The sequence below is a fragment of the Dermacentor andersoni genome, chromosome 2 (genome assembly GCF_023375885.2).
Source record: "Dermacentor andersoni chromosome 2, qqDerAnde1_hic_scaffold, whole genome shotgun sequence".
Taxonomy (NCBI): Eukaryota; Metazoa; Arthropoda; class Arachnida; order Ixodida; family Ixodidae; genus Dermacentor; species Dermacentor andersoni.
Genome location: NC_092815.1, coordinates 59859965 through 59867565, shown reverse-complemented (window position 1 = coordinate 59867565; position 7601 = coordinate 59859965). Strand labels below are relative to the sequence as shown.

At 43.4% G+C, this 7601-nt stretch overlaps 1 protein-coding gene across 1 annotated transcript in view; it reads left to right on the top strand.

Moving 5' to 3' along the window:
- Positions 1–7601, top strand: part of LOC126542228 (protein 5NUC-like) — a 131725-nt gene continuing 124124 nt past the window's right edge. Inside the window, exon 1 of the mRNA XM_050189190.3 lies at positions 1–807. The gene's annotated coding sequence lies outside the window, so the exon portion shown is untranslated. The remainder of the gene's footprint in view (positions 808–7601) is intronic.

Below are 7601 nucleotides of genomic sequence, written 5' to 3'. Positions count from 1 at the left end.
AAGGACATGTGCAGTAGAGTATCCATTCAGCTCACGCGCTTTAGCGTCCTCTTGCACTCTGTGAGCTACCTTCATCACGTCGCGATCATCAGGCCTTGCTTCTGTCACTTGGTGTCCCCTCTGTCACTTAAAAAGCCTGCTCCCTCAACGGACACTTGCAGTCAGTGGCAAAAACTTTTAGCTTTGACTAAAACATTTTGGCTGCAGCGGTGGAGCGCATCGCGCACGAAAGCTTGAATAGTCGCGGATTTGTAGCTGTCTTTTGGTAGGTATAGAGAGCTCATGGGAAAAGTTCAGCTTTGTTGGCACCTATCTTATTTTGTGTTGTTTCCTGACATACCAAGTTTCAGTTTTAGATTAGTTGTCTACTCACTGGCGCAATATAAAGGTGTAGTGTGCATAGTCAAGCCTAACCGTGGGAAATGGACATTACACTTTGAAATCACGCAGCTGTTAAACATGCAAGTACTGAACTGTAACGAGCCACCAGGAGTCCTCTGTTTTACCCGTGCTGCCAAAGGCCACTTGGCTGGACGTCGTGGGCTGTGTTGTGGCTGCCCAAGAGGATTATCTTCGGTGCTTCTGCCTTTCAAGGACATACCTGGCTTTTATCAGCAGGGAAACCTGATGTTTGATCTGTGCGCCTCGAGACTACCTGGGTGGGTGCCTGTGCTGCCACCTATAGTGAAAATCCGCCAAACACGACCAGATAACACGGCCAGCTCAGCGGGGGGCGTCTCGCGTCATCTTGGCTGCAGCGGTGGAACGCACCGTGCACGAAAGCTTGAATGGTCCTCTGTTTTCCAGGTTGGTCTATCTCTGTAATTTGAACCTTCTTACTTTTGCTCTCCGCTGCTGCTGCTACCAAATTGCTTGTCTGTCTGCAGCCAAAATGATTGTCTGCGCCGATCCTTAATGCGTTTGGCCACTATAGCCCTACCATTTCTGACGTGTGCTGGTGATTGTGGTTGTACGTAAAAGCTGCCTGCAACGGTTTTGAAAAAATTATTCTAAGTCAGTTATCTTCATTCTGTCAAAAATACAAATTCAAATGCTCAATATGGTTTTCGTAAAATCAGGTCGACTGAATTAGCTCTTCTCGATCAGAAAGAAATTATATTGCAGAACTTCGAACATAAGCTACTAACAATAGGCATATTTGTCGACTTTACACAGGCGTTTGACCACATTATTCACATTTTATTCTACAAACTAGAGGAATATGGAATTAGAGGCATTGTACTTCAATTATTAAAATCTTATCTTAATAACAGATGCCAGTTTGTTTCTGTAGGCCGTAATACATCGGTAAACAAAGAAATATTTTGTGGCGTCCCACAGGGTAGCATTTTGGGCCCGTTGCTCTTTAACTTATATGCTAACGATATTACTTCCATCTACGAAAAGGCGAAATTTATAATTTACGCAGATGACACAAGTGTTTTCATTTCGTCCGGTTCTTGCAACAATTTAATTACCATGGCAAATGACTTCTTGTGCAGTCTATCATTTTGGTCCACAGATAACTGTTTAAATGTAAATACGGTGAAAACAAAGACTTATTTTTCATACCAAAGGCATGAGTCTTCCTTCAGATTTAACATTAGGGTATAGATCTGCAACTATAAAACTTGCTCTTTCTGCAAAGGTGTTAGGGGTACACTTCACAAATACTCTGCAATGGGACGACCATGTAAGCTTTGTACTCGAAAAACTCGCTACAGATATACTTTACCCGTCTCTGTAAACTTGTTAATTTATAATGATTTATTTGTTGCTCACATACACTATGGGCATCTTGTATGGGGCCCGACGAATCGGTGTAACTTGAGTAAATTATTCCGTATGCAGAAGAAAATAATACGTGTCATCGCTAATGCACCCTATGCCACCCATACTGAAAGCCTGTTTGAGAAATACAACATTGCCACAGCCTATAACATCTATAACTGCAGGCTATTACGTGAATATTACTTTACTACCAAAGGTAACAATACTGTACTTGTAGAACTTGCAAAACAATCCGTCAATTCATACTGTCATTCAACTTTAAGTATGGGAAGTTCCGCGTTCTAGAGCTAACTACGGTTGTCAAATGCTGTGTAACAACCTTGCAAGATTACTGAATTCATATGAAAGAGCAGACTACAATTTACAGGATTTATCGCTGTCAGAATTTAAAACTTATTGCTTTCACCTCTTTAGAGCGCGTTTGTGAATTATTAATAACGTATGTTATTTTCCTTTTTTTTTGTATATGTTACCAAGTGCCTATAATTTAATTATTTCAATGCCGCAGTGTGTTTTGCATCGTTACTACTTGCGGAAATATTTCATTGTTTTTCATATATTGTAAAACTGCAATGTTTTATGACCACTATATAAATATAGTTTATATGGCGCTTGATGTGTTACGCCATGCAGCCATATTGTACCTAAGGGGATCAGGTTACCTCAAGCCGCGTCTGTGCGGCTTTTTTTCCCTCTTCCACCTACATTTACCACTCCTCTGCACATGTGTGTGCGTGTAAATGGAAATCAATACATCAAATCAAATCAGGATACTGGTACCGTATTTTGCTGTCGGCAGGCAAGTTTGATACCCTGTCTGCCTATTCCTTGTGTTGCTTTGCCGCTCATTGCACAGCAGTGTCTCATCTATGTGGTTCGTGTTCTAACGCTATACCGGATGATGGAAAATGTTTGACAGGCTGTATTAGTAATACGAGCTTTCACATAGGAAAGATTGGCCGTTCGATTGCTGATGGCACGTTTGCAAAGATGTCGTCCGCGAAACGCGAAACGTGGCACTGTCCCGTTTGCAAAAGCCGCACGGGAAGCCAGTCTTCTGGTGCCATACGTCAGACGGACAGAGCTATCGCGCAGCAGTTGAAGGCCGTAGCGAGAAGCATGACAAGTAGGGCACAACTTTCAGTACGCTTGCTCTGAAAGTGGGTGAGCTGACGACGTTTGGGGAGGCCTGCGCTAGAACTTCAGATGCTGTTGAGGAAATGCAGAGATCTGTTTATTTTCTCTACACTAAATATGCCTCCGTAACATCCTTCGTTAAATCTACCAAATCAGAAATGACGGAGCTTCGTGCCCCAGGTTGTGTTTCTGTCGTCGACGGTGACTACCCAGGCGGAACAACTTGACAGATCAAATGCAGGGTTGAATGACTTAGAACATTACCGTCGCAGATGCAGTCTTAAAATTCATGGCCTCCCAACTAAATCTAATGAAGATTCGACTTCGTTTATTTCGGAACTTGCAGTGAAACTGAAAATATCTGATTTCAATGCAGCATACGTTGCCGCCGTACGCCGTTTGCACAGTCACAGTCCCTGCTGCTGTTAGCATAAATGGTTCGAGCCAGGCGGGGCTCTGTCTAGTCTAATTCAGATGGAAGCGCTTCCACGCCTGTATCTGAATGATAATGTAACTCATGAGAACCTAGAGCTCTTTTGGATGGCACCGTTAAAGGGCAAGCGAAAAAATTTAAATTTTCCTGTGCAAAGAATGGCAGGATTTTCGCAAAGAAATCAGAAAGTGCGTCGCTGCTTAGAGTAGATAGAAAGTATGAATAGTCCCGGCTTCTCTCTGCGAACTTTTCCGAAGCCCAGAAATTTTTATCCAACGCACAAGGAAATGCTTTGCGTTTAAGCCATGTTAAAATTCGTGGCATTAAGAAACATTGGGACCACTTCGTCGCTTCAACAATCAAGTGCCCGCTTTTTTTTTTGTATGTGTGGTATTTTTGTCTTCCAAGAAATAAACATCTCATTGGAATGCCTTACGCAATATACTCTGTCAGATTATCAGGCCGGTTTATGCAGTATTATCAACACGCGGAATATTTTTTTTTTTTTTCCGGTGGCAAATTGCGCGGCACCGGTATTCGAACCACGGACCTCTTGCATGCGAGGCGGATGCTCTACCTCTACGCCACCGCTGCACATCAACGTCTTAAAACGCAACTCGTCTGCTTTCGAAGCCCTTTAATAAAAGTACACCTGACTAGAGAAATATTACATAATTGGCATTGTAATGCATGTTCTTGCGATCCTATTAACTGTACACCATCCGTAAAATATGTCGGTTTGCATTTTGACAGCAATCTTTCATGGAATTCACATGTTTCTTACGTTTGTCAGAGGATTCGCTCAGTGCTGTGCTTACTCTTTAAAATCCGTCACCTCATGCCGATATTAGTCAAGAAAACCACAGCGCATGCGTTATGCTACAGTGTAGTCCGATACGGGATTACTGCCTACGGTCATCGCGCTCTTCGTTGGCAAAAAAGAATTAACTCCCTAATGTGCTCCCTCTTAAAAGTTTTGTTATTGCTGGTCTCTCGAAGGCCACAGCGACATATTTAAGTTATTGTCAATGCCAGATTTCCCTTCGGTTTTACTGCATACAATAGGCCTGCGACATTTCTGGAACAAACGTTTTAAAATTTCTTATGTAACTCCCCTTTTTCTGAGACCAAAATGTTATCACATACCTCCTTGTGCAACAAAATACCGCAAAAGGGTGCGCGAATACTGTGTTCCGGCGTTGTTTAATTATTTACCCTGCGACGTGCTGCAGTTGACATCAAACTATAACCTCAAGAAAGCACTAAAACGTGCGGATTTGAGCCGCTATACCATATAAGGAAATAGACCTCCCTTATCTCTTTCTGTATTACGCCTATAAAGTGGCTTCGGTTAAAAATGGGATCAGAAAGTTTGTTTCTGCAAAGGTTTCATTGGAGCATTTTTGGTTCTTTAACTCATTTTGTTGTTTTTAATCACGTACTCCTTTTTATTTTGCCATGCAATCTAATCATGTGGCATGGTGATAATTGCACGCTCCAGATGTGCTCCTAAGACATGTGTGTATATATGTACATGTATTATAGGTGCATATAAGTGCGCATCGGTGTATATATACAGATTTATGCGCTTTCGGTATTCTTTTTCAAATGTTTTGTTTTTCTTTATTGCCATTGTAACAGTTTGTATGATGCCTGTCACGGTCTGCCAGTCAAGAGAGAGAGAAAAGTTCAATGATACGAAATGCATAGAGGCCGGCCTGAGGTATATTCCTCTAGCCAGCTACTCTGCGTTGTACAAAGGGGAAGAGGGAAAGAAATAGGGAAGAAATACGCACATGATGGGTGACAATGACGAGAGAAGGAGGATGTAAAACATATGGCAAGAAATTTGACATGCTCAAAGCCTACAGTCCAGGCCCGTACTATTTAAAAATTTCAGTAACGCCTGGATGGCCTTAACTCTATTGAGCGTGTGGCCAAGGGCCTAAAATAACGTCCTCCGACAACGGCGGACTGTCGAGACGCCTAGGGTCATTTTTAAACTTTTGAGGCTCTTCCGCGTACTTAGGGAAGTCACAAAGCACATGACCTATAGACTCATTAACATTGCACAACTCACAGTCTGGAGATTCAGTTCGTCGCATGAGGTGCACGTATCCGCGCGTAAACGCTACCTCCAGTCTTAGTCTGTCCAGAAGACTGGCACAGCTGAGTTGAATTTTTGGTGGTAGCCTGAATTTCGTGGTAGGGTTCAATCTCTCGAGTCGTCTGTAGCGATTATCCGGATTGTCCCAGTGTTTTTCTGTCGATTTTCGGTTGGCACTGGAGAGGAGGTAGTTGGCGTCCGCTCTTGAGAAAGAAATTGCAAGCAGTGACTCTGGTTCTTCGAGTGCTTTCTTCACTTCGGCATCGGCCAGTTCGTTGCCGTGTATACCACAGTGGCTGTAAATCTACTGAAATGTGATGTGGTGGCCGTTTTCTTGCGCTAAAGTGTAGAGCTCGGCAGTTTGAAGAGCCAACCCTCTGTAAGCGCTTTCTTTCAACACCACTCTAAGTAGTTCAGACCCGATTTTGCGTCACTGAAGACTGTCCATACTTGAGGAGGCTGTCGCGAAATATAGTGAACGGCCTCTCTGATTGCCACTAGTCCCGCAGATGTTGTAGTCGTTTTGTTACACAGACGAAACCGCCGAATGACTCGATGCGCAGGCACGACGAAAGCGCACCAGACGCATACGACGAGACCGATAAGTCTGTATACACATTCACCGAGGAGTCATATTCTTTCGACATATATTCAAGTGTTAAATATCTGAGGTCGACGGTAGGTATTCGCGATTTTTTTAGAAATTCCGGGAATAGATAGACGTACCCGTATTTTGGACAGTACCCATGGGGGCATACGTGGAAGGTCAGCAGGGGCAAAGTATGATGGTATGGCAGATTCTTGGCATTTAATGGCTCTTGAAAAAGTGGAGTCCGGCCGTATGTCGGGAAGTGTCAATAAGGGGTGGCATCCATGACGGCACAGCAATCCCAGGAGTACTCGAAGAGGTTCGCATAGTAGATAGACAGGTAAAGGGGTGACGCGAGCCTCCTGAATTGTTCCGTAGGTTGAGGTGCAAAGTGGAACACCGAGGCACGTTTTCAGCATCTGTGCCTGGGCACTTTCCAGCGTACACAAACATGACCGGCTCATACATGATAAAACTGACAGGCTATGCCGAACGTAGCTGACGTAGAGAGCCTGGTACAGCCGGAGTAGCGAATGCTCAGATGGACCTCACTTCATACCGGCCAGAAAGCGATAAACTTGAGCAAGCCCAGGTAATTTTTTCTTTAACATTGCCACATGCTTCGACCATGAGACACCGCGGTCAATGACAACGCCGAGATATCTGTGGTGGATCACATGTTAGATGGCATTGTCATTGACCATAATTGGATACCAACACATCAGCTTCCTTGTGAACGCTACCGCAGCGCACTTATCTGGGGCCAGTTGCAGTCCTTGGCACTGCAGGTGCTGAGACGTTAAAGAAATAGCTCGCTGCAATCTGGCACGAATTTGTGGTCGCGTTATTGCGGACGCCCATATGCATGCGTCGTCTGCGTAGGTACTGATGCGTACTGATGAGGCCTGCCAGTCAAGCCCAACGTAGCTTTGGCAGGCCTGATGAATGTACAATGTTTTACAAAAATAATAATAATAATAGTAATAATAATAATAATTATTATTATTATTATTATTATTATTATTATTATTATTATTATTATTATTATTATTATTATTATTATTATTGTTCTTGTTGTTATTATTATTATTATTATTATTATTATTATTATTATTATTATTATTATTATTATTATTATTATTATTTGACTGCTTTTTTGTTTCGCATGCCAGTACTTTGTTCGTGGGCGCATGTATGACAACCACTGTGGCATCCAGGCGGGATGTCCGGATGTACTGATCCCATCCCCCTTTAAAATTTATGTGCCCAGGGCCAGTGACAAACTCATGAACTACTTCCCAGCTGTTACTGTTATATTGCTCTGTAGAGACAAAGTAGGTTTCCAAGTCCACAACTAGATAAATGGAGCCATCACTCGCCTTAAGACAGCGCGCAGCACAATTGGGACCAAGCTCCGCTACTGGTGTCGTCATGCCGAAGGGCTTGCTCGCGCTCCTGACCCGGTAGGGGCAAATCCACGCATCGCAGCTGTCCAACGCAAGCGTGAAAGTGTGTACTGTCGAATCAGGCAGATATGCCTCGAG